Source organism: Polypterus senegalus, chromosome 14 (genome assembly GCF_016835505.1).
Source record: "Polypterus senegalus isolate Bchr_013 chromosome 14, ASM1683550v1, whole genome shotgun sequence".
NCBI lineage: Eukaryota > Metazoa > Chordata > Cladistia > Polypteriformes > Polypteridae > Polypterus > Polypterus senegalus.
The window spans coordinates 126,267,792-126,293,560 of record NC_053167.1 but is presented as its reverse complement, the minus strand read 5'-3'; the positions used below and the strand labels follow the sequence as shown (position 1 = coordinate 126,293,560).

The window sequence follows — 25,769 nt, the reverse complement described above, 5'->3', positions numbered from 1 at the left end:
CGGTAAGTGCCACGTAGTAAATTTTTCACTTTGAAAGTTAGTTGTACAGTAAAAATTGATGGCTATTTAAATGGTTATCTGTAAAGGTAAAACTAAAAGCCGGCATTGTGGGCCCGGCATGGAAGTTTGGAATTTTTTAAATCCTCAAGATTCTGGTCTATTATGAAATTTAAATCGTGGACAAATTTTTACCCTCAAGAGCCTGAACGGAGTCACTTTGACAGAATGGAAATTCATTTTTTCTTACTCTGTTTGGTAAGAGAATTGCGAAATTTTGTGTATTTCATTGTTAGGTTTTCTGCATTAAGTGCACTTTTCAGACAATTGCTATTGAATGTTTGATGTTAATCTCGCGGTCTTACGATACTACGTCGTTATTATTATTCATGTTCACTAAAGGCTGGCTGGTTGCGTTGCCAGCAATTAAGGCTCCTTGGTCGGTCTGAGTGCGCATGTACGGTGAGTGTCGAATGCACCAGCACCAATGCTGAGAAAAAATAGGCCTTTTTTGTGCTGCAGCATCAGGCCCAATTTCATCTTAATCTGGTCCTGGTGGACATACCGGCCGCCCTCTGCTCTCACACTCTCGAGGTTCACTAATGATCTTTCCGAATGTTCAACTACAGAAACCTTATTGCAACTTTCACTTCCTCTATTCGGATCTCAATCCAGGTGGTTCGCCATGTGGTTGGGGGGCTCTGTAATCAGCGCATGCTCCCAACCTGTAGGCAAGTTTGATCGTCTTCTAGACGCTGCGCTAGAGGCAACAAGCGACTGCAGCAGGGTCAGTCTGAGGACCTTACTAAGCTAGTGGCGCGTACAGTACAGGGGCAGAGGCTTAAGCAGTGTGAACTTATGATCCGCACTTACTGGGAATTCTTCATTTGTGAGACACAACAGCAAGGCCCAGTTCCCATCACAAATGGGGTTCAACGGCTTACCCGTTCTTCTCTGTCTCAGGTAGACACACGTCGATCCATTCAGTTTTGCATTCGTGAAGCCCCAGAGATCTAAGGGCATCGCAGGCCTGTTAGAGTTCAATCTCGCGTGCACAAAATTCGTAAGCCAAAAAATCAACCCGCTATTTCGTCAGACCCCAAAACAACACCCAGAAACCATGCTGTAAATTCGTATGTCTGAGAGTAACATAAACCAGAATCACAAGCAAAGTCTTTCAGAGAATTACTTGTAAGCTTCAAATAGTTACAGAAGAAATTGAGCTGACGCTTACACATTATGGCTGCGTCAATGACGTCACACACACCGAGTTTGGGCTGACTGTGCTTACCAGGACCAAATTACTACTGTCTGTGAAAAACTAATCCAGCATCAGAGGACAACGAAAAATATTTCAGTTATGTTAAATAAATTTTTACATAGCAATCGTCAAGATATTTCAAATCTCCATACTTAAGAGGAGACCTGATTGAAGTGTTTAAAATTATGAAGGGAATTGGTCCAGTGGATCGAGACTTGTATTTTAAAATGAGTTCATCAAGAACACGGGGACACAGTTAGAAACTTGTTAAGGGTAAATTTCGCACAAACATTAGGAAGTTCTTCTTTACACAAAGAATGATAGACACTTGGAATAAGAGACCACGTAGTGTAGTAGACAGTAAGACATTAGGGACTTTCAAAACTCGACTTGATGTTTTCTTGGAAGAAATAAGTGGATAGGACTGGCGAGCTTTGTTGGGCTGAATGGCCTGTTCTCGTCTATAGTGTTCTAATGTTCTTAAAAAACTTAAAAATGATGTAGCTCAGGGGTCTCCAACACGTCGCTCACAAGCTACCGGTAGCTCGCAACCCCTTTCCAAGTAGCTCGCCAAAGGGTTAATGAATCTTAAATAAATTTGAAAACTTGATTAGTCAAATTAGGGGTGGGCGAACTTTCCACAATCTGAATTGCAATCTCTCTTTTTCAGTGTGGCATACACTTAAGAGAATATCCGGACTCACGACCGAAGTAACACTAGATTATAAATATCAAACAAAGTTGAATTCAATTGTTCTCTCTCGTTCGCTTGCTAAGCAGAGTTAAGGAACACGAACCGAAGCTGGCGAGTGAGTGAGGAAGGCAACTCCCATCAGCCTGCAGCGTGTTTCTCGGATTCGCGCAGATAAATCGATTACCGCAAGCGAACTACAATACATAGCGAAATAAGAGAAGTCGCAAAATCAACCGGAATGTTCAAGCAAATTATAGAAAAAAACAAATCTAATTCTGTGAAGTAGTTCTTTCGTGAAAAACGGACAGACAGACAGAGAGACATTGGATTTTCTATATTATATATTAGTAAACCTTCAAAATAATGTGCAGTTCAAGTCTCAGCAGCATCCTCAGCATTTAGCTTAGTAGAGCCAGATAACTAGAAGAATCTTAACCTAGCAGCTCTGAAAATGTCTGCTTTGTTTGGGTCTCCATACCTCTCTGAGTCTGACGTGAATGTCATGAAGTCAAAGTTCAGAACAGGACTGACAGACGAACATTTGAATGACTCCATAAGAGTGAACCTCAGTGGCTTCACTCCACCGTATACCTCAGTGCCAGTCATCTGACTCACTAAAAACACATCACACGTGTAACTGGACATGAGAATAAAGTGACACAGTGACATGTGACAAAATGACAAATGAAGAAGTCATATCTGTGGATTTGGAATTGCATTGTTTTGTTTTGACAGCATTCATGTTTTAATTCAATAGTGTGAAATGTATACAAACATACAAAATGCACTTGCAGGTGAACTAAATATCTTTTGTGATGTTTTAATGCAAAATGTGAGTTGTGGACACCAACATTTTGTAAATGTTCAGGCAAAACAAGCGTATTCAGTTTGTTTGGGTTGAAATAAGCTGTGAGAATAAACGTTAGAAGATAGGAGGAGCTGTCGGCCATTTTCATTTTGTAAAAGTTGGAGACCCCTGATATAGGCAATGATCATCAAAACATAAATGAAGCATGAGAAAAATGTAAAATACAAATTAAATTATAACAGTTATAAGGGCATGGGCATGAGTATGGAGGTATAAATACTGGTGCGTTGGCATCAAAATGGAGGAAGAGAGGTTAGAAGAGAAGGAGAGTACATTATAAGACAGCAGAGTAGCAAAAACCAGCGAGACGAGATAGGAACAAGCGGACTTGTTTTATTATTTTAGAGGGGTCTCCATGACCCAGACAATGTCATTTATATTATGGCATTAGAAATAAACACCGGTCAGCACCTTTGGACTAATCCAGAAAAACGTCTCCTATGAGGCTCATTCAGTGAGGTCGTGGAAGGCAGAATGGTGCCCGTGTCACCAGCCAGAAGCAGCGCGCTGAGCCCTCATGTGGAGAGGCCTGCCATGAATTTGTGCCCCCTATTCAGAGACAACTAGCTAGCCCAGCTGAGCTTAACAAGTACTCCCCTTAAGTGGGCTTCTTACCTCTGACTGGATCTGTGAGGAGGTCATATTATGTGGCAGCACCCTGCCTCAATGCCCCTTTGTCCCTCTTTTCAGCCTAACTGCCCCTCGTCAGGGTTAGTCTTGGTGGTGATGCCTCAAAATGGCTTAATATTCTTTATGGTGTTCTGCAAAGATCTTCATTCTACATTTGGTTAGAACGTGACGGGCCCAATGCTGCCAAGATCTGGCACCATACTGTCAACAGAATGCCAATGATGAGCATGCGTCATGTAAGCATACAAAAGAGTTTTGGTTTGCCATTCTTCTTTAATGTAATTACTAGTTCTGAAATTACTTTTAATTGCATACTTTTACAGTTAGAAAGCTGCCTAAAGACATGGATTCCAGTCAAAGCGTTACAAGTTGAAAGTGAAATACGCAATAAGATTTCTTTGATGGATTGATAAGAAGAAGCTACTGCTTTAGGCTGTACTTAGAAAATAGGTTAATATTTCTAAAAACTGTCCTATGCAAAAATGTACTGTTGAAAATGTTTTACCCAGTTCTGCCCTGGATTCAGAAAGTATTAAGACCCCTTCACTTTCAGAACATTTTATTGTGATGTAGAGTTGTGTTCTTGTGTCTTCATCATGTAGGGTAGCCTACCACACTGACTCACCACAAGTTGACCCTTCCACATTCAGGTGGATTTATATGACAAACAAGTGAAATCCCAGACAGGTGGTCTCCACTGAAATAATTTTGTGACTTCTAAAATGGAAATTGTTTTGGAACATTTTGAGATCCACTGCAGAAAATCACAGATGATGCAGTAGCAACGACACTTAAATGGACTGCAAATCCCAGCAGCCAACCTATGCTACATTGACTAAATTTAATCTGTGATGGACGGCCAGGACACTAGATGGCGACTTCCCTGCAGCTTAGCGGTGCCCCTGATTCCCGCAGGGGACTATGAGAGATGGAGTTTGGCTTCACAGTCCTGCTGGGTACCATGGGTGCCGCCGGGTGACGCTGCAGGGAGACACAGGGATTTTTATTTCCCATATAGCCCGGAAGTACAGCGGTCATGGGGACGGAAGGACAGAAGTACTTCTGAGCTGAAGAAAATATAAGTCTCCATCTGACCCGGAAGTGCTGGTGAATCACATGGATGGAAGGACAGAAGCACTTCCGGGTCAAGGACTATATAAAGGACTAGTGGAGACCCAGCAGGAGAGCTGGAGTTGGGAGGGAGTGTGATGGAGCTGCTGGGAGGAGAGAATTATTATATTTATTGTATTATTAAAAATCTGCTTGGTGCTTTTACGTTTGTGTCCAGAGCATTTGTCTGTTGGGTTACCCGGGGCAACAGCATCTCCAAACGTCCACAAATCTTAATAAAGGATAGGTGCCTGTTTATCTGTGTGTGTTCAGTTGCTATGTCTCTCATTCCAACAGATGGTGCATTACCAACAATTGTAGTAAATAATATGCATTGCATTTATCATTCCAACACATGGTGCATCACAAACATGAACATGGCTTATATGATTCCCATAACAAATGACACATAACAGAGACATACAAACTGCATTTGTCATTCCAACAGATGGTGCAACACAAACAATTGTAGCAGTAAAATGCATTGCATTTGTCATTCCAACCAGATGGCGCATGACAAACATTAACATTGCTTTTATGACTCAAACACTAAACGGCATATAACAGAAACATATAGATTGCCTTTGCCTTAGTAATAACATGGATTGTATGAATCCCATAACAAGTGACACATAACAGAGACATACAAACTGCATTTATCATTCCAACAGGTGGTGCACCACAAACATTAACACTTCTTTTATGAATTCCATACCAAATGGCTTATAACAGACATATAATTATTGCATTTGTCACTCCAACAGATGGTTCATCGTTCATCACAAACACTTGTAGTAATCCATGTTATTACTAGAAAAGTTTGCCACGTGCCATCTGTTGGAATAACAAATGCAATGTATTTTATTACTACATGCATTACAAAATGCATTTCAATAGATGGTGCACTACAAACATTAAAACTGATATCTATGTAGATTAGTTAGATTTCAACAATTCTAAGATGGGTACAACTGCTAGCATTTCATAAAGTAAATCGTGGTCACTGGTCAGGAAAAACCGCACAGTGACAATTTGTGACGGAAAGTAACAAAGGAGTTCCAAAGAGAGGCACCATAATCTTTTCAGATTCATTATCTGCACTTTTTTTGAAATAATGAGCAACAAGCCAGCTACTAAATTTGGCCTAAATGTGCACTTTTCTAGACGTGACTCATAGTTTGTTATTGCGCTGATGCCGAGGCGTCCTACAACACTTGAGTTGTATTTGTTTACATTTCTTTTTGCTCCCCATTGGGGCGCAGGCACGTGGCATCAGCTGTGGGATTTGAGCCCCCGGCCTCAAGGTTTGAAGTCTAAAGCCCAAACACCACACCACAATGCCTTCCTAAAAAGGATACCTTTGTAATTGAATTTTTTAATTTTTTGCTATTGTGACCATCAACTGTTGCTCATTAATGGAAGCAAACTGAAATTCTTTAGGGTGTGAGTACAGCTGCCATATGTGTGTTTAGATGAGGAGCGTCAAGATCATGGAGAGCTGCAGGTTTTCATTCCAACCAGTCTCTTCCTTATTGACCAGTTACTGCTTTTACCCTAAAAACACTTTTTTGCTTTAATTTTAATTGGTTCCTTTGTTCCCCTATAATTGGCAGGCTAACAAAAAATGAGATGCAAGCCAACATGTGACCAACTGACCAGGACATCTTACACTCATTTCATGGAGGGCCACCGTTTTTCCATTTTTGTAATCTGTTATTTAATTCTGTAGATTTTTAGTGTTTTCATTCTGCCACACCAGCTATTTCCAAAATGGATTTTCTTTTCTCTGGCATCCATCCATCGTCCAAGTCCTTTGATCCAAAGCAGGGTTGAGGGAGCCTATCACAGCAAACATCAGGGGCATGGCAGGAAAACCCACCAACCTGCACGTTCTTGGGACTGTGGGAGGAAAGCCCCACCGACACAGAGACAACATGCAAAGTCCACACAGGAAGCACTTGGGTCTCCTTGTTACAAGGCAGCAGGACTACCAGTGTGCCACCGTGATGCCCACCTTCTTTTATGACATCAGCAGCTAAATGATTTGTGGACGATAGCAGATTATATTTCTATTATATTGAAGGTAGATTTTAAGTGAAAGACATGGGATGTAAGTTAGCTGGTCATCTGTTGGATCGCTTTGCACTTCATTGTTTGCCTGCTAGTTAAAGAATGGTCTTTACTAGATCCCACAACTCCTACAATCACGTCAACTGGAATAGCCAGTGACCAGTCCACCTCAGACCATCAGTACGGGAAGAGTAACGTAAGGAGACAACACACAGGAAAAGCCACAGGACCAGAAGGTGTCAGTCCTCGAGTTCTTAAGGCCTGTGGTGTCCTCTGTCACCTGTTCAGTTTGTCCCTAAGGCTCCAGAAAGTGTCACTGCTGTTGAAAGCATCCTGCATTGTTCCTGTTCCAAAAAAGGCAGGAGCTTGGTCACCTAATGACTACAGACCAGTGGTCCTTACGCCTTACATCATGAAGACGTTTGAGAGGCTGTTCGTGGACATACGAGTCCTCTTGTGATAGACCACCTGGACCCACTGCAGCTGTCTATTGGATAAAGACTGGCGTGGAAAAAGGCAATTCTCTGTCTGATCCGCGAGGCTTACTCTCACCTGGACAAAGCTGGCAGCACCGGGAGGAGTACACTTTGTCATTCTGGTGTGTGTAAAGACCAAAGTGCGTGTGTATCTCTATCTATCTGTTTATTTATTGAGATAATGTAAAATAAATCCCAGGGACACAATGTTATAGCTATCTGTTATATAGTGCCTTTCAATATCTAGCATATAGTGATTTCATATCTATGTAGATATCTGCTATGTGATGATTTTCATATCTATCTTCTGTATATATGTGTTATATAGTGCCTTTCACTATCTGTTATCAAATGATTTTCAGATCTCTTATATGGTGCCTTTCACTATCTATCTATCTATCTATTAAGGAGTGTTTTTAATATATATCTGTCATATAGGGCCTTTAACTATTTATCTATCTATTATAGAGTGGTTTTCAAATCTCTCTGTCATATAGTGCCTTTCACTATTTATCTATCTATCTATCTATCTATCATAGAGTGCTTTTCATATCTGTCTGTTATATAGCACATTTCACTATCTATTTATTATAGAGTGGTTTTCATATCTATCTGTTATATACTGTCTTTCACTATCAATCTATTATAGAGTTATTTTCATATACATGTTATAGAGTGATTTTCATATATATCTGTTCTATAGTGCCTTTCACTATCTATCTATTATAGAGTGCCTTTCACTAGCTATCAGAGTGCTTTTCATATCTCTCTTTTATATAGTGCCTTTCACTAGCTATCTATCTATTATAGAGTGCTTTTCATATCTCTCTGTAATATAGTGCCTTTCAAATCTATCTGTATGTTATATAGCACCTTTCACTATCTATCTATTTATTAAAGATTGGCATTCAAATCTCTCTGTTATATACTGTTTTTCACTATCGATCTATTATAGAGTGATTTTCATATCCGTTATAGTGCGATTTCCATATCTATCTGTTCTATAGTACCTTTCACTATCTATCTATCTATCTTTTTGAGCAGGTCAGTTAAAGTCCAGGCTATCTAGTCTGTTCCATCAGCAGCAATAACTGGTTACTGATGGAGAAAGTGGCTGGAATGAAAACCTACAGCCCTCCAGGACTGAACTTGGACAGGAAGCGGAAAAAATAGAATATGGTTAAAATTGTGATCGTCATAAACGTTTATGGCTTTGATATGTAAAAACTATTAGTCTGACAGCATGGCATTTTCTTAAGCATCTGCAGAAGTCAATACAAACCTAAAAAGCCGAACTTGTGAGCGGCAGATCAGCTTGTCAACTATCCTTTACTCTTGCCTGCCATGCAAACAGACAGCTAAAAACTTAAAGGAAAATAAATAAATAAATAAATAAATAAGTACATACATACATACATACATACATACATAACGTGAACAATCTTGACAGTTTAGCCCCGTGTGAGCACCCAGGGTTTCCAAAACCATTAAACTTTACTTTCTCTTTTTAAGAGAGCGAAGGTGGAAGAGAAGAATGTAAAATGATCAAAGCAACGCGCGTTAAGAAATTGGAAGAAGAGCACAAGCCCTGGCAGCAGATCAAATGAAACTGAACTAAAAATCCAAGAAATAATCAGTGCAAACCTGTAAAGGTGTCGCCCCGAGGTGCGTCCCGGAGTCCGGCGCTGTAATCCACTGTCGATACTGAGGTGTTTCTAAGAAAATAAAAAAAAAAAACCCGGCTCTTTTTTTGCACTGAGAAGTTTCTGAGGCACAGTAAGCTGATGTAAGATGCCTTCAGAAAGAGAGAGAGAGAAAAAAAAAACTTTTACATTCTGAGGATTCTTGGAAGGAGGCCAGCTATCCCAGAGTTCCCTCTGCCGCGCATAAGGTTCCAATTAGGAGAAGTCAGTGTGACCAATCAGGGCTCTCTTTTCTGTGCGGAGAGCAGATTTTCCTGACCCAAGGGATAGAGAAAGACAGCAAGAAGGAGAGAAGGCTATAATTCACAGCAGAAGTAATTCATGTGAAAACATAAAACTGCCCTCACCCCAAAGATGACGAGCCCGCCTCTTAACTTGAAGTCACACACACACACACACACACAGATGTGAGGTTCACATAAGGACCTGGAGGGAGCTGCTCACCATGGGGGATTCACGGCTCTGCCTGTCCAATCGCGGAGGCGACTGGAGGCTTTTCAGCAGACTGTGATCTCTCCTTCCGAGAATGCGGCCAGGGCTCTCCAGGACTTGCACTTTCGGCGGCCACATGCCGGCCAGCTAACAGGGAAACTCAAAAAGTCAAACGCTGCTAACAGCCAAAGCTTCCAGCTGCAAGTTGAGAAAAACTGTTCAGATGGAACTGGTGATATGGTGACCAAATGTCTGTACAATCATCTCCTCTCTTTTCATAAATAAGATTTGTTAAGTAGTGGTGGTGGCTAATGCTTCTGTGTCAATGACCAGCAAGAAGCAGTGCTCTGTCACTAGGGGGCCGCGGATCGGCTGGGGGTAATCCTACCACACACCAATTTCAAGGCCACTTAATCCTGAGTAGGATTAGGGGGCTGGAGCCTAACCCAGCAAGCATAGGGTGCAAGGCAGGAATGACCCCTGGACAGGGTGCCAGTCCATCACACGCAGCCATACTCCGGTATTATCCTGTTCTAAATTAAATAAACTAAAAAACATGCAAATAAATAAATGTTAAATAAATAAATCAAAACACTGCAAATGCTCAAAGGCATTCTCAATGACAGTTGCTTAAGGTTACAGCTTAGGAGCTCTATGTCAGTTCACGTCTGGGTCCAGATTGAGGCTCCATTCTCAGGCGGTGCCTCTTTTTATTCTGTCCTGACCACGAGGGAAGGAGCCTTCCTCAGGCACCATGAGATGGGTCAGTCATCGTTTGGGTTCTTCCCGGAGCTGCAGGGGGAAGATTGGGGGGAGTTAGCGACAGCACCTCCACTTGGTTTTGATTGATAGATAGATAGATAGATAGATCTGAAAGGCACTATATAATGATAGATAGATAGATAGATAGATAGATAGATAGATCTGAAAGGCACTATACTGTATAATGATAGATAGATAGATAGATAGATAGATAGATAGATAGATAGATAGATAGATAGATAGATAGATAGATAGATAGATAGATAGATAGATAGATAGATACTTTATTAATCTCCAAGGGGAATTTCACATACTCCAGCAGCAGCATACTGATAAAAAACAATATTAAATTAAAGAGTAATAAAAATGCAGGTATAACAGACAATAACTTTGTATAATATTAATGTTTACCCCGCCAGGTAAAATTGAAGAGTCGCATAGTGTGGGGTCTCCTCAGTCTGTCAGTGGAGCAGGACGGTGACAGCAGTCTGTCTGTCGCTGAAGCTGCTCCTCTGTCTGGAGATGATCCTGTTCAGTGGATGAAGTGGATTCTCCATGATTGGCAGGAGTCTGCTCAGTGCCCGTCGCTCTGCCACGGATGTCAAACTGTCCAGCTCCGTGACTACAATAGAGCCTGCCTTCCTCACCAGTTTGTCCAGGTGTGAGGCGTCCCTCTTCTTTATGCTGCCTCCCCAACACACCACCGCGTAGAAGAGGGCACTCGCCACAACCATCTGATAGAACATCTGCAGCATCTTATTGCAGATGTTGAAGGATGCCAGCCTTCTAATGAAGTCTAGTCGGCTCTGTCCTCTCTTACACAGAGCATCAGTATTGGCAGTCCAGTCCAATTTATCATCCAGCTGCACTCCCAGGTATTTAGAGGTCTGCACTCTCTGCACACAGTCACCTCTGATGATCACGGGGTCCATGAGGGGCCTGGGCCTCCTAAAATCCACCACCAGCTCTTTGGTTTTGCTGGTGTTCAGTTGTAGGTGGTTTGAGTCGCACCATTTAACAAAGTCCTTGATTAACTTCCTGTACTCCTCCTCCTGCCCACTCCTGATGCAGCCCACGATAGCAGTGTCTTCTGCAAACCTTTGCACGTGGCAGGACTTCAAGTCATATTTCAAGTCCGATGTATGTTGGCTGAACAGGACCGGAGAAAGTCCAGTCCCCTGCAGCGCTCCTGTGCTGCTGACCACAATGTCAGACCTGCAGGTCCCGAGACGCACATATTGAGGTCTGTCTGTAGGATAGGCCACGATCCATGTCACCAGGTATGAATCTACTCCCATCTCTGTCTGCTTGTCCCTGATGAGCAGAGGCTGGATGGTGTATGGGCGGTATAGCTTACCGTGATTGATCCGTAAAAGTGATCCCCTAGCATGCATGCGTGACACCGTCTTAATAAAAAAACATAAGTGTCAGTGTGCCTGTGTATCTGTGGCCATCCATCTGCTATGTTTCTGTCATTTCAACAGATGGCGCATTACAATTGGGATTTGCCAATCCAAAAGATGGCACATCACAAACATTAACACCGCTTTTATAAATCCCATATCAAATGGCATATAACAGAGACTTATGCATTGCTTTTGTCATTGCAACAGATGGAGCATCACAAACATTAACACTACTTTTATGTATCCCATACCGAATACCATATAACAGAAACTTATATGTTGTATTTTCCCTTCCAACAGATGGCGCATCACAAACCTTAACACTGCTTTTACAAAACCCATACCAAATGGTACACAATAGAGACATATGCATTACATTTGCCATTTTAACAGATGGTGTATCACAAACATTTCTAGTAATAACACTGCTTTTACAAATCCTATACTAAACGGCATATAACAGACATATACATTGTATTTGTGATTATAACAAATGGTGCATTATAAGCAATTGCAGTAATAAAATGCATTGCATTTGTCAATCCAACAGATGGCGCATCAGAAACATTGACACTGCTTTTATGAATCCCATAGCAAATAGCATATAACAGAGACATATGCATTGCATTAGTCGTTCTAACAGATGACATATCATAAATATCTGTACCCTACCATATTTTAAACACATTTAATCCTTAGAATGCTTGTGATGCGCCATCTGTTGGAATGACAAATGCACTGTATTTTATTACTACATGCATTTTAAAGTATACTGCTCAAAAAATTAAAGAAACCCTTTTTAATCCGAGTATAGCATCAAGTCAATGAAACTTGTGGGCTATTGATCTGGTCGGTTAAGTAGCAGAGGGGCTTGTTAATCAGTTTCAGCTGCTTTGGTGTTAATGAAATGGCAACAGGTGCACTAGAGGGGCAACAATGAGACGACCCCCAAAATAGGAATGAATGGTTTAACAGGTGGAGGGAGGCCACTGACATTTTTTTCTCCTCATTGTTTTTTCACTTGTTTTCCATTTGGCTACAGTCAGTGTCACTATGGGTAAGCATGAGGTTGGCGATAACTGGACCCTACACAGGCTGCACAGGTAGTCCAACTTCTCCAGGATGGCACATCAATATGTATCATTGCCAGAAGGTTTCCTGTGTCTCCCAGCACAGTCTCGAGGGCATGGAGGAAATTCCAGGAGACAGGCAGTTACTCTAGGAGAGCTGGACATGGCCCCTCGTATAAGGTCCTTAACCCATCAGCAGGACTGACCGGTATCTGCTCCTTTGGGCAAGGAGGAACAGGATGAGCACTGCCAGAGCCTACAAAATGACCTCCAGCAGACACGCCACTGGTGTGAATGTCTCTGACCAAACAACCAGAAACAGACTTCATGAGGGTGACCTGAGAGCCCAACGTCCTCTAGTGGGCCCTTTGCTCACTGCCCACCAGGCCATGGAAAACCAGAATTGGCGCTCTGTGCTTTTCACAGATGAGAGCAGGTTCACCCTGAGCACATGTGACAGACGTGAAAGGGTCTGGAGAAGCGGTGGAGAACATTATGCTGTCTGGTGGTGGGTCAGTGATGGTCTGGGGAGACATATCCATGGAGGGACACATAGACGTCTACAGGCTAGACAACGGCACCTTGACTGCCATTAGGTATCGGGATGAAATCCTTGGACCCATTGTTAGACCCAATGCTGGTGCAGTGGATCCTGGGTTCCTACTGGTAATGACAATGTCCAGCCTCATGTGACGAGAGGATCAAGGAATTGATCCCAATGACTGGCCCTCTCGCTCACTTGCCTGACCTCAATCCAATAGAACACCTCTGGGTGTGAAATTATGTTTCGGTCCATCCAATGCCACCAGGTTGCACCTCAGACTGTCCAGTAGCTCAGTGATGCCCTGGTCCAGATCTGAGAGGAGCTCCCCCAGGACACCATCTGTTGTCTCATTAGGAGCATGGCCCCCTCCAACGTTGTCAGACATGCATACAAGCACATGGGGGCCATACAAACTACTGAGTAAGATTTGGAGTTGCTGCAATGAAATTTTGGCAAAATGGACGAGTCTGCCTGCCACATCATTTTTTCTCTTTGATTTTCGTGGTGTCTTTGAATTCAGCCCTCTGTTGGTTGATGATTTTCTTTTCCATCAAACGATGTGGCATCCTTTCATTCCTAACACATCACCAAATCAGTCCATATCAGTAGAGATAGCCAGCAGGGTTTTTTTCCCATTGAGATCTGATGTGTTTTTAAAGTGTTCCTTTAATTTTTTTAAACAGTTTATATTCCAATAGATGTCAACATTAAAGCCGAGGTTCACATTAATTATTCAGATTTTAACCCATCTTAGACAGGTAGAATGGCTAATTTATTCATAATTAACTAAATGTTTAATGAAACACTTTTTTTGATACTTTTTTATTTATAGATTCAGAAAGTATTCTAACTTATCCCCTTCTTGCACACTTCACTGTGTTATACATGTAATTTTAAAAGGATAAATTTGTCATTCTTACCCATCAATCTATAGTTAATAACTCATAATAACGAATTGAAGATATGCTACCAGAAATGCATTAGAAATCCAAAATCCATCAACCAGGCCTTCATAGCAGGGATACTGGTCCAAACTGAGGGAATACAGCGAGGTCTTTGAAGAAAGTCTGCTCCAGAGTGCACCTGCTGAAAATCTGCCTTTCAGCACGACAAGGACCTGAAACATACAGCCAAGACAACGCTGAAGTGGCACTGGGACAACTCTCTGAGTGTCCTTGAGTGGCACAGACTTCTGTGGAGAAAAATCAAAATGGCTTCCCATCCAGTCTATGGAGCTTGAGAGGAGCTGCCAGGGAGAACAGGTGAAACTGCCCAAATCCAGGCCTGCAAAGCTTGTGGAGACGTAGCCAAGAAGACTTGAAATGAAGGAATGGAAAAAAGGACTGAATACTTATATGAAAGAGATTTTAGTGTTTGATTTTTATAAAATTGCAGACCTTTCTACAAGCAGAAATTGAATTCTCATATTTTAAAACCCTAAAACAGGATAGATAGATAGATAGATAGATAGATAGATAGATAGATAGATAGATAGATAGATAGATAGATGTGAAAGACACTATATAATAGATAGATAGATAGATAGATAGATAGATAGATAGATAGATGTGAAAGACACTATATAATAGATAGATAGATAGATAGATAGATAGATAGATAGATAGATAGATAGATAGATAGATAGATGTGAAAGACACTATATAATAGATAGATAGATAGATAGATAGATAGATAGATAGATAGATAGATAGATAGATAGATAGGTACTAAATGATAGATAGATAGATAGATAGATAGGGCGGCACGGTGGCACAGTGGGTAGCGCTGCTGCCTCGCAGTGAGGAGACCTGGGTTCACTTCCCGGGTCCTCCATGCGTGGAGTTTGCATGTTCTCCCCGTGTCTGCGTGGGTTTCCTCCCACAATCCAAAGACATGCAGGTTAGGTGGATTGGCGATTCTAAATTGGCCCAAGTGTGTGCTTGGTGTGTGGGTGTGTTTGTGTGTGTCCAGCGGTGGGTTGGCACCCTGCCCAGGATTGGTTCCTGCCTTGTGCCCTGTGTTGGCTGGGATTGGCTCCAGCAGACCCCCGTGACCCTGTATTCGGATTCAGCGGGTTAGAAATTGGATGGATGGATAGATAGATAGATAGATATGAAAGGTACTATATGATAGATAGATAGATAGAAAAAACCCTGCAATTTGTTCCTGATAACACAAACATCCATCACTTTTTGGAGTCTTTTTTTCATTTCAGAGATGAGGGGAGTATCCTAAAAACACTGGGCACAAGGCAGGGACCACCCCTAGTCCATTGGCAGTCCATTTGCCCCCACTACTCCAACATTTTTGACCCCTGAAAATGAATGCTTTTAAAAACGCTCTGCAGAGCTGTTGATGTGATGAAGTTATCCTGCCCATCCATATAACACTACCCACTTAAACTTGCCAGCATTAAAGCTACAGTCATGAAATTGCAAGGGCACAGGTTACAGCAGATGAAATTTAAAGTGATGCTGACTTTTCAAACTAGCCTTGGCGGTGTTTTAATTATTTCAGCAACATCCTAAAATTCTATTACAACTATATTACAACTATAGTCCGATTATACGGGTGTTGCCTAAGACTCAATGCAGTAACATGCAACATACAAATAACGGTGACCTTGCGATCGCTAGAGGCTCTTTGAATATTATGACAGAATCGTATACTTTCTCGCTTGGGTGGCAGTCAAGCACACGATGGGGGCTGGGTGTGTGTGTGTGATGATTTGGTAGTGGGGGGGGGTTGAATTCAGCACAACACGGGATCATTTTGTAAACGGCGAGTTTCGGTGTGCTTGGAGGTAAAAGAGGTTTTTTGAAAATGATACTCTAATCGCGCTCTGATTGGTCTGTGCTCATCCTGCAGCCCTTCCCTGATTGGATTCTGCTCGATGCAATGGCTCATTTCCTGATCCCCCTTCAAGAAAGAAAATCATTTACCAACATAGCGGGTATGAAAGAGATGCTTTCCATGGCACATGATGTGCTGACTAACTGTAATTATCTGAAGTCTGATTGCTTCATGCAGGGATGCCAGATTTCCAAAATCCCAGACCAGGACAGCCACCATTTCTAGCAACCAAATAAAAGATATTAAGGAAATCAGGAAACCAAAAAAAGATAATATGAATTAAATTAAAATTATAAATATATAAATATGTATAATTTAAACATATAAGTATGTGTAAATAAGTACATATATAGAAAAGAACATATGACCTCACTTACTTTTTATTTGTTCAAAATGTAGGCATGTTTAATGTTTAATATGACATGTAGCATGTTTTATGTTTCATATGATACGACATGATATATATAAATGCAGATATGCAGATACTGTACGATCTACCTTGTTAGTCGAAAAGTCTTTATCAATATTACTTCACTTTCAAAACGAATTACACACACAAGCACGAGCACGAAACGTACGGCGACATGAGCACACAACGAACACGAATGATTCAAACACTTGAATTCAACTGGCAGATACAAATTTTATTCATAAAAGTTGATATGCCAGGCTCTGTACAAACATTTAGCAAGCCTCTTTGGCTAGATATCTATACTAATAAAAGGCAAAGCCCTCACTGACTGACTGACTGACTCACTGACTTACTCACTGACTCACTGACTCATCACTAATTCTCCAACTTCCCATGTAGGTAGAAGGCTGAAATTTGGCAGGCTTATTCCTTACAGCTTACTTACAAAAGTTAAGCAGGTTTCATTTTGAAATTCTACAAGTAACGGTCATAACGGTCGATAATGGTCGACAACGTCTGCCATGTTAAACTTTCTTATTTATGGCCCCATCTTCACGAAATTTGGTAGGCAGCTTATTTCGATGGTATGATGCCACTGTTGGCCGCCATATTGAACTTTCCAACGTCACTAATTTTCCAACTTCCCGTGCAGGTAGAAGGCTGACCCCATCTTCATGAAATTTGGTAGGTGGCTTCCCTGCGCTAACCAAAACCGATGTACGTACTGTGAACGCTGGCCCGGACACAGACAGACAGACATGTTGTTCATCACCACACACTGTTTATTTACACTACTATTTACCATATTACCGTGCTCACAAAACCCCAGTGCCTCTTGCACCGATTCCCCAAAGTCCAGGGCTCACAGTCTCTGTGCCTTTCTTTCCTGGCCGCCTCCAGTCCTCTCTCCAGCTCTGTCCACTTCCACCCGACATCCACTGCTCACTGAAGGGAGGCGTCCCCTTATATATGATTCCCGGACGAGCACCAGGTGTTCCCGGCATTCTTCCCTTGGCCACACCCCAGCGTGGCGGAAGTGCCAACTGTCCTCCCGGCAGCTTTCCGGGTGTCCTCCAAAGTCTTCCCCCCAGCACTTCCTGGTGTGGCGGAAGTGCTGGGCTCTCGGGATATCCAGGCACTGGGGCGCCGCCTGGAGGTGGCCACAGGTCCCTACAGGGCTGGGCTTCCAAGCCCTTAACCCGAGGCCCCCAACATAACCAGGACGGATGCGCGTCCCGGCTGGGGACCACAGTACTTATTTCGGTGGTATGACGCCACTGTCGGCCGCCATATTGAATTTTCCAAACGTCTCTAATTCTCCAACTTCCCGTGTAGGTAGAAGGCTGAAATTTGGCAGGCTCATTCCTTACAACTTACTTACAAAAGTTAAGCAGGTTTAATTTCGAAATTCTATGCATAATGGTCATAACGGTCAACAACGTCCGCCATGTTGAACTTTCTTATTTATGGCCCCATCTTCACGAAATTTGGTAGGCGGCTTCCCAGCGCTAACTGAAACCAATGTACGTACTTATTTCGGTGGTATGATGCCACTGTCGGCCGCCATATTGAATTTTCCAACGTCACTAATTCTCCAAATTCCCGTGTAGGTAGAAGGCTGAAATTTGGTACTTATTTCGGTGGTATGATGCCACTGTCGACCGCCATATTGAACTTTTCAACAGTCTTTGTTACTTATGGGCCCATCTTCAAGAAATTTGGTACGCGGGTTCCCAACGCTAACTGAATCCTACTTACGTACATATATACGTCCATAGCCTGCAGCTCAGTCACTGTGTGCGGTCCCACATCCCAACGCCTCCCACGTTGTTGGCTGCCTGCCTATATAAGGCCGTCCGTTGTTCCAGTCTCTACATTCCCTTCCTTGCTTCGCCACGGGATTCACATCTCCCTGCTGATAACTACAGCCTTTTTATTTAATCCACGGCTTCTCCGCTGTTTTATTGTTCGTTTATTACGCTTATAGTTATTGTGTAGGAATTTTAGACTTACTTTACATTGTTCAGGTACCCATTTCCTTTATCATTCCAACCGTACCTCCATTAACATGTCTATCAAGGTGATCACCATCAATCAAAGAACTGTCACTTACCGAGTGGTTTCCATGCCCGGAGATGGCGCCTGCCTTTTCTATTCTCTGTGTTACATATTGCACGGCCATATCAGGCTCACTCTTGATATCCGGTGTAACATTGTGTCTTATGTATTGAATGACTGGGACAGATTCAAGGTGTGGACTGATGACGTACAGGAGATAATTATACTACACAGGAGCACTAGAAGAGTGAAATGCTTAAGCCCTTCACCTATGGTTCTGCATTTGAGTTGATGGCTGCCGCTGAATTGTTCGGTTGTCGCTTTCAAGTGTACTGAAATGTCCAAATATTTTACACCTTTCGACAACCGCCAGTGCCTCTTAAATATCTTAGACTCACAGGTGACGATTTCAGTAGTGGACACTTTGATGTTTATGAATGTTTAAACTCTCAAAAGCTGGATGTGAAGTTATCGATGAAACTGGTTGTATGCTTACAACGCTTGACAGATGCTGAATGTCTCTTCAACACAAGTTCTACAAATACTGTCGTAATTGAAACAAACCATGAAACTCAAACCGATTATGACAGCAGCAATCCAAGCTCTGAGATTTGAGACAAGATTACTGTTCACATGGCCAACTGTACTTGCATGATTAAGAGTAAGCTCAGCGCACAGCTTGGTCATATTACAACCGGAGGGACGAACTGACAATGTGGCATACAAGGAGATCCTTAACAAATAATTATTGGTATATTTTCCCTCAGTTTAAAAAGGTTTACTTTTATTCTTAATAAAAATTTTAAGGCAGTACTTCGCCGCTGTGAAGCGCAGGTATTTTGCTATATATATATACATATAGATATAGATATAATGTGTGTATGTGGAGATATATATATATATATATATATAGATAGATAGATAGATAGATAGATAGATAGATATAATGTGTGCGTGTGTATGTATGCACAGTATGTATGTGTATATATATATAGAGAGATATAGATATAGATATATATATTGTGAACGATAGGGGGCACTCTCGCTTCCTTGAACCCCTGTCCACGACTCCAGACACCAGGTAAAAGTCCTCAAGTTGACTTTATTTTTCTTCCACAGTGCACAAAGCACACTCTCCTCCACAATACTCATATAATTACAATAAACCACAATAATAAACAATAAACCAATCCTCCAGCTCCCAGACACGTTGCCACCCTTCCACCCAGCTCAGCTCGTTGTCTGGGAGTTCCCATAGTCCTTTTATATCTCCTGACCCGGAGGTGTTTCTGCCCAATAGTCCACAAGTCCTTTTCCCTTCCGGGTCAGGGTAAATAGTCCCTTTCTTCAACCCGGAAGTCCGTTGCTCTTCCTGTGATGAACCTCCGGGTCACAGGGCACGAAGAAGCCCTCGGTCCTCCCTGCAGCTCCCTCCTGTGGCCCCCACGGCATCCAGCAGGGCTTTGCATAAAAACTCCAATGTCCATGATGCCCTGCTGGTCTTCTGGGGACCTCCACGCTGCAAGGAGGGCTCCACCTGGCGGCTTGAGGGTATTGGCCGGGATAAATGGCCGGCCATCCATTACAATATATAGATATTAGATATATATATAGATATAGATATATATATACTGTATATACTGTATAATGTGTGTGTGTATGTACAGTATGTGTATGTATATATATATATATATATATATATATGACAGCAACACTCATAACAGTGACAAAACAATTACATTGACAATTATGTTACGTTATTTTCAAGATGTTTCCTTTTCTTTTTCATTACTTCTTTAACACACTACTTCTCCGCTGCGAAGCGCGAGTATTTTGCTAGTTCAATATAAAAGTGAATTATGATATTTTTCTGCATACAAGTTCTGTTTAATTGGGATTTTCAGAGGCAATGTGGGACTCAGGATTTGTCTGTTGCTCAGATCGGGACGTCTGACAACATTGGCTGCATGCTTGTGCCAAAGGCAAATTATTTACCAGATCCCCTGAATGTTGCTGGTTATCATGGCCGGCCTGTCCACTGGTACTGTAAGTGATGTGCAGCATAGTGGCAGAATCTCCATGTTTTTCCCAGTTGATTCTGGAGTTTGCCAGATGTGTGTTTTTGCTCCTACTCTGTTCAGTGCTTGCTGGGTGTTGGTCACGGTTATGGGGGCCAGCATCGGTGGGGCATCTGTTGGTGAAGAGAGATTCACGGATCTTCACTTTACCGACGATGCTGTGATCTTCACAGCGTCAATGGAAGCTCTGATCGGAGCGCTTGAGAAACTGAACGAGGAGTCTGAGTGTCTGGGCTTGCGAGTGTCCTGATAAAAAACAAAATCCAGACCTTTAATGACCTCTTGGGCACGGCCATCAGCAGTGTGTCTGTCTGCAGAGAGAGTGTCGACCTCATCGAGAGGTTTACTTACCTTGGCAGTGACATTCATGTCTCTAGTGACTCTTTCTATGAAGTTAATAGACCAGGGGTGTTGAACTCCAGTCCTGGAGGGCCGCAGTGGCTGCAGGTTTTCATTCTAACCCTCTTCTTAATTAGTGACCAGTTTTTGATGCTAATTGTCTTCTTTAGCCTTAGCTTTAATTAGCTTGACTCAAGCCTCTTAGTTGTTCTTTCCTTAATTAGCAGCCGGACAGTAATGAGACATAAAACAAGCAGGACATGACCAGCTCACCTGTACCCATCAAACAAAATCTGAAAATAAAGATGAAGGCCTCAGTAAGGTTGATCCCTCAGGTTACCAAAACATTTTAGGAGTTCTTAGAAAAAAACAGAATATCAACAGTTTTGGAAATGTCTGCTGTGGTAAAAAGAGAGCAGCAACAAGCCATGGAATTAAATAACGGGTTTAATTAACACCAAGAATCAGCTTCTCATTAAGGAACTGGTTGGAGTTTGAAGCCTCAATTTAGCTGGTCATCTGTTGGCTCGTTTCATGTCTCATTTCTGTTTGGCTGTCATTTAATGAAGAAAAGAATCAACTCAGCGGACTTAATCCTTAAAAAAGGGGCTATTAAAATAGAGGGAAAAGATGTTAATTAGCAGTGAATACTGGACACTGATTAGAAAAAGGGTTAGAAAGAAAACCTGCAGCCACTGCGGCCCTCCAGGCTTGGAGTTTGACACCCGTGAAGTAGACGGATTAGGAGAGCATGGGGGGTCATGAGGTCGCTGGTAAGGGGTGTGTGGCACTCCCGATATCTCTGCAAAAGGATGAAGGTCCAAGTCTTTAGAGTCCTGGTGCTTCCTGTCTTGCTATATGGTTGTGAGACATGGACGTTATCCAGTGACCTGAGACAAACACTGGACTCCTTCAGTATTGTGTCTCTCTGGAGAGTCCTTGTGTACTGCTGGTTTGACTTTGTGTTTAATGAGCAGTTGCTCGTGAATTCCCAGATGAGGCCTGAATTGTGGTGGGCCGTCAGTTATGGCACTATGACCATGTGGTGTGCCTCCCTGAGGGTGATCAGGCTCACAGGACCCTCATTATTGAGGACCCGAGCAGCTGGATCAGACCAAGGGGTCCCCATGTAACACCTGGCTGGCAGCAGCAATTAGATGGTCATTTCCAGGGGGTGGGACTGAACCGCGTGTCTGCCTGGGGGGTTGCCAACCAGGGTCCTGAGCTGTTTCATCATTGGGTGGGGTGTAACACCATGGAAACAGAAGACACAAAAGCCACAAGATGGCGATGCACAATGTCAGACCAAAATGCGGTTGGAAAAGACAGAAAGAACAATCCCCTTCATAATGGAAGCGCAAAGTCATATTCTGAAGAATTGGATTCCTTGAGTTTTGAAACCCCCAAAATGACAATAAAATTAATTTTTTTAGCCTCAGGAAAACCCAAGAAAAATAAGCTCAAATCATAGCACCTGCGTCTTTCTACATACATGTCATTGATTTTTATCTGCACGTTAAGGCTTTGGCCTAAACAGGCCTTCACCTCGGTCTTGGTTCATGCGGCCAGCTGCATCTCACAAGATGACAAGTCACAGCTTTGTTTCTTTCCTGTGGACAATCCAGTGCCAATGGGCTGTGTTTAGATGTCCGCCTTTACATGAAGTTCTACAGATAACGGCCATTTGATTCATGGCACTCTTCTAGTTTCCCCACTATCACTTTTTAATCTCAATGAACCCAAACAGTTCCAGAGCCACTCTTGGCATTGGCGATCCCCAGGTTGGCACTCTCCACACTGGCGAGACAGTATTAATTTACAGAATGAGGAAGCAAACATCCATCCGCAAGGATAAATTACCAATGAAAGTCAAGCAGAGTTCCTGGCTTTGGACTGACGCCATAGAAAAGCCAACAAACAAGCCGCCCACAGAGTCCACTCCTGCCCAGAATCAGACCAGAGAGCAGAGCCAATGCCTGGGTGAACTTTATCCCTATTGCATGGGCTCCCACACTCACTGATGAGCAGCAGCCCCTCTGCAATAACTTCAGCCATTATTAGTTCTTGGGCAACTTCCTCCTGGCCCGGGACAGAATCAACAAGCAAAGCCAGCCTCGACTTCTGGTGAGTCAGTCAAACGGAAAAGAGCCATCAAAAGAAATTGCACTTGGACTTGAGAATAGACAGCGTGACGGCTGATCATCTCCAATTGTTCTAGGAAGAAAAGATTTATTTTCTAAATAACAAATAACGTCTGTCTTTAATTAAATCCTTCTCGATAATGGCAAAGGTCAGTCTGTCTTTACTTACTTATTAAGCAATGCTTTCCATGTCTTTCCAAGTTACTTCTCAGCCTTCTGGCTAACAGTATCAAGGATTATTTACTAAACTCCGGTTCTGAAGTCAATCAGCGAGAGCTACGTTTACAGATCATCCAGCTTGTGGATCGTTATAAACAAAGTTGTGCCAACGTTGGATTGAATTGAGGGTCCTGTCACATCACATGATTTCCGTTGCAGACCTCGTTTACTGAATCTTAGTGAGTCGGGGACAGTCGTGTCATCTGACATCCCTAGCGACTGCCCCGTACAAAATCAAATTGACTTGAGTAATAGAGGTGGGCTTGTGTGTGCGAGAGCTGACAACAGACGAGCGGTCACACAGGATCACGGGGGTTTTCGAGGAGAGGAGCATCTGTCTGAGTGATGTGATAAATACTGAGTATGTCTTTCTTTGTAGAATTAGCATTTTACTTGTAATGTTTAAAGAGCAAGGAAGATGGACAAGTTCATTGTTTTTTATTTTTACTCTAAGCCCAAAGCTTCAGGAATGCTGTTTTTTTATGAATGAGTTGCTGGCCGCCTGTGATAGCGAGGACTCATTTTATTGCTTAATGGCTTGCGTTTCCTTTCTTGGTTGTTAGTGTGAAGGATGCTGACAAGAAACAAAATGACTTGAGGTTCGGGCCTATGCCTGAGCTACTCCATTGGTGAATGATCCAGGAAAGGGACAACAAAGAGAGAGGCTTGCAAAGGCCTGCTATCTCTGCCATGATGGGTTCTGACAAAAGCAGACCAGATGATAGTTAGTTAGTTATTTAGTAAGTTAGTTAGCCAAGCTTCTGTTGTCTTCGACGCTGTGTCCCCACTTGTTATGAAGCTTCCTCCACTTCTGTCTATCCAGTGCCACTTCCTCCAGGTTTCTTTCCCTCGCTCCTCTGTCTCTTGCTTCCTCGATCACCATATCTTTCCACCTTTTTCTTGGCCTTCCTGCTAGAATCCCTCTTTCAAGTCTCCTTGCTGTCCTTGAGTCGTCCATGTGCCACACATGTCCTGCCCATCTTATCATTCCCTCACCTCCATCTGACCAGTCTTTTCTCTCAAAACCCTGTTACTAATTGTTCTTGGCCCCATAATCCATCTCAAACACGTCCAGCCTTATCTTACTTGCCTGGCTAATTGTCCACCTTACAGCTCCATACAAGACTACTCACACTACTAGTGCGTTACAGCCTCTTTATTTTGTCCACAGTTTTGATTGTCTGCTCCTCCAAAGTCCTTTTTCTAACATAACCAATACTGTTCCTGCTGAACCCTAATCTCTTCATCACGTCCATCTTAGAGCTGCCCTTAATGACCTCTTGGGCATGGCCATCAATGGTATGTCTGTCTGCGGAGAGAGCAGTTTACTTACCTCAGCAGTAACATTCATGTCTCTGGTGACTCTTCCTATGGTCAGTAGATGGATTGGGAGAGCATGGGTGGTCATGAGGTTGCTGGAAAGGGGTGCATGGTACTCCTGATATCTATGCAAAAGGACAAAGGTCCAAGACCTGGTACTTCCTGTCTTGCTATATGGTTGTGAGACATGGATGCTATCCAGTGACCTGAGATACTGACTCAGTACTGTGTCTCTTCAGAGAATCCTTGGGTACCACTGGTTTATATGTGATTCTCTCTACTCTTTCCAGATCTTGACATGTATATTCCAATCTGTTCATTTCTTCTTGTTCACCAACTTTCTTCCATTTTGTTTTGGCTTTGCTTATATTTAATCCCAGCTTCTCTGATCCAAATACTCTCAACAGCTCTACTAGTTCCTTTATACTCCTTGCCAGTGGCACTGTATCATCCACGTGTCTTTCATTGATATCTAGTCCACCACTATGATCTGTTTCATCATCCTCCTTCAGTACATGGACCAACTTCAAGTTGAACAAACATGGCGACAGAATTCATCCTTGTCTTACCCCTGTGCTGACTCCAAACTGCCGAACCTCTCTTATTCAATTTTGACGCACGCTTCTGTATTCTCGTACAGTTTGATTACCATCTTAACAACCTTCTCTGGTATAGCATATCTTCTCATTATCATCCAGAGTTCCTCTCTCCATCCTGAATTGTAAGCCTGTTTAAAATCTACAAAACACGCATAAACCTTTTAACAAACCTCACTGACTTCCCAGTAATCTGATGCATTGTGAATACCTGATCTTGACATCTACGGCCTGGTCCACATTGGTTTTTCCAAACGACTTGGTTTATCGTCACAAATATTCAATTCAGATTCACTCTAGTGAATATGTTTACTGGCCCAGATTTATACCTCTTGCATTATTATGTTCTTCATGACTTCCTTGCTTATGCAGTGGTACAGTTGTCATTTTCTCCAATCTACAGTATATCTCCATCCCCATACACCGACCTCACCACTCTGTGCATTCATTAAGCTACTTTCTTTTTCCTCCATACTGAAGATATTCCATGTATATCTCGCCTATATCACATACTTTACAATTCTTAAGTTGTTTAATCGCCAATTTTACTTTCATAACCTTTACATCTGCCGCCATTTCGTTGTCCACCTCTATCAAGCTTTCTTAACTAATTTGTTCCAAGTCTCTATAACCTCTCTCCTTATTTAGCAATGTTTCAAAATGTTCCTTCCATCGGTTCATGATCTCTTCCTTCTTTGTCAGGATTTCCTTCCCATGAGCACCCTTTACA

The 25,769-nt window shown here is 42.4% G+C and overlaps 1 protein-coding gene across 1 annotated transcript in view; it reads right to left on the bottom strand.

Annotated features, from left to right (window-relative positions):
- The window catches only part of ddr2a (discoidin domain receptor tyrosine kinase 2a), a 240,480-nt gene extending 231,578 nt beyond the window's left edge, over nucleotides 1-8,902 (bottom strand). Inside the window, exon 1 of the mRNA XM_039734991.1 lies at nucleotides 8,751-8,902. The gene's annotated coding sequence lies outside the window, so the exon portion shown is untranslated. The remainder of the gene's footprint in view (nucleotides 1-8,750) is intronic.
- Nucleotides 8,903-25,769: the final 16,867 nt, after the last annotated feature.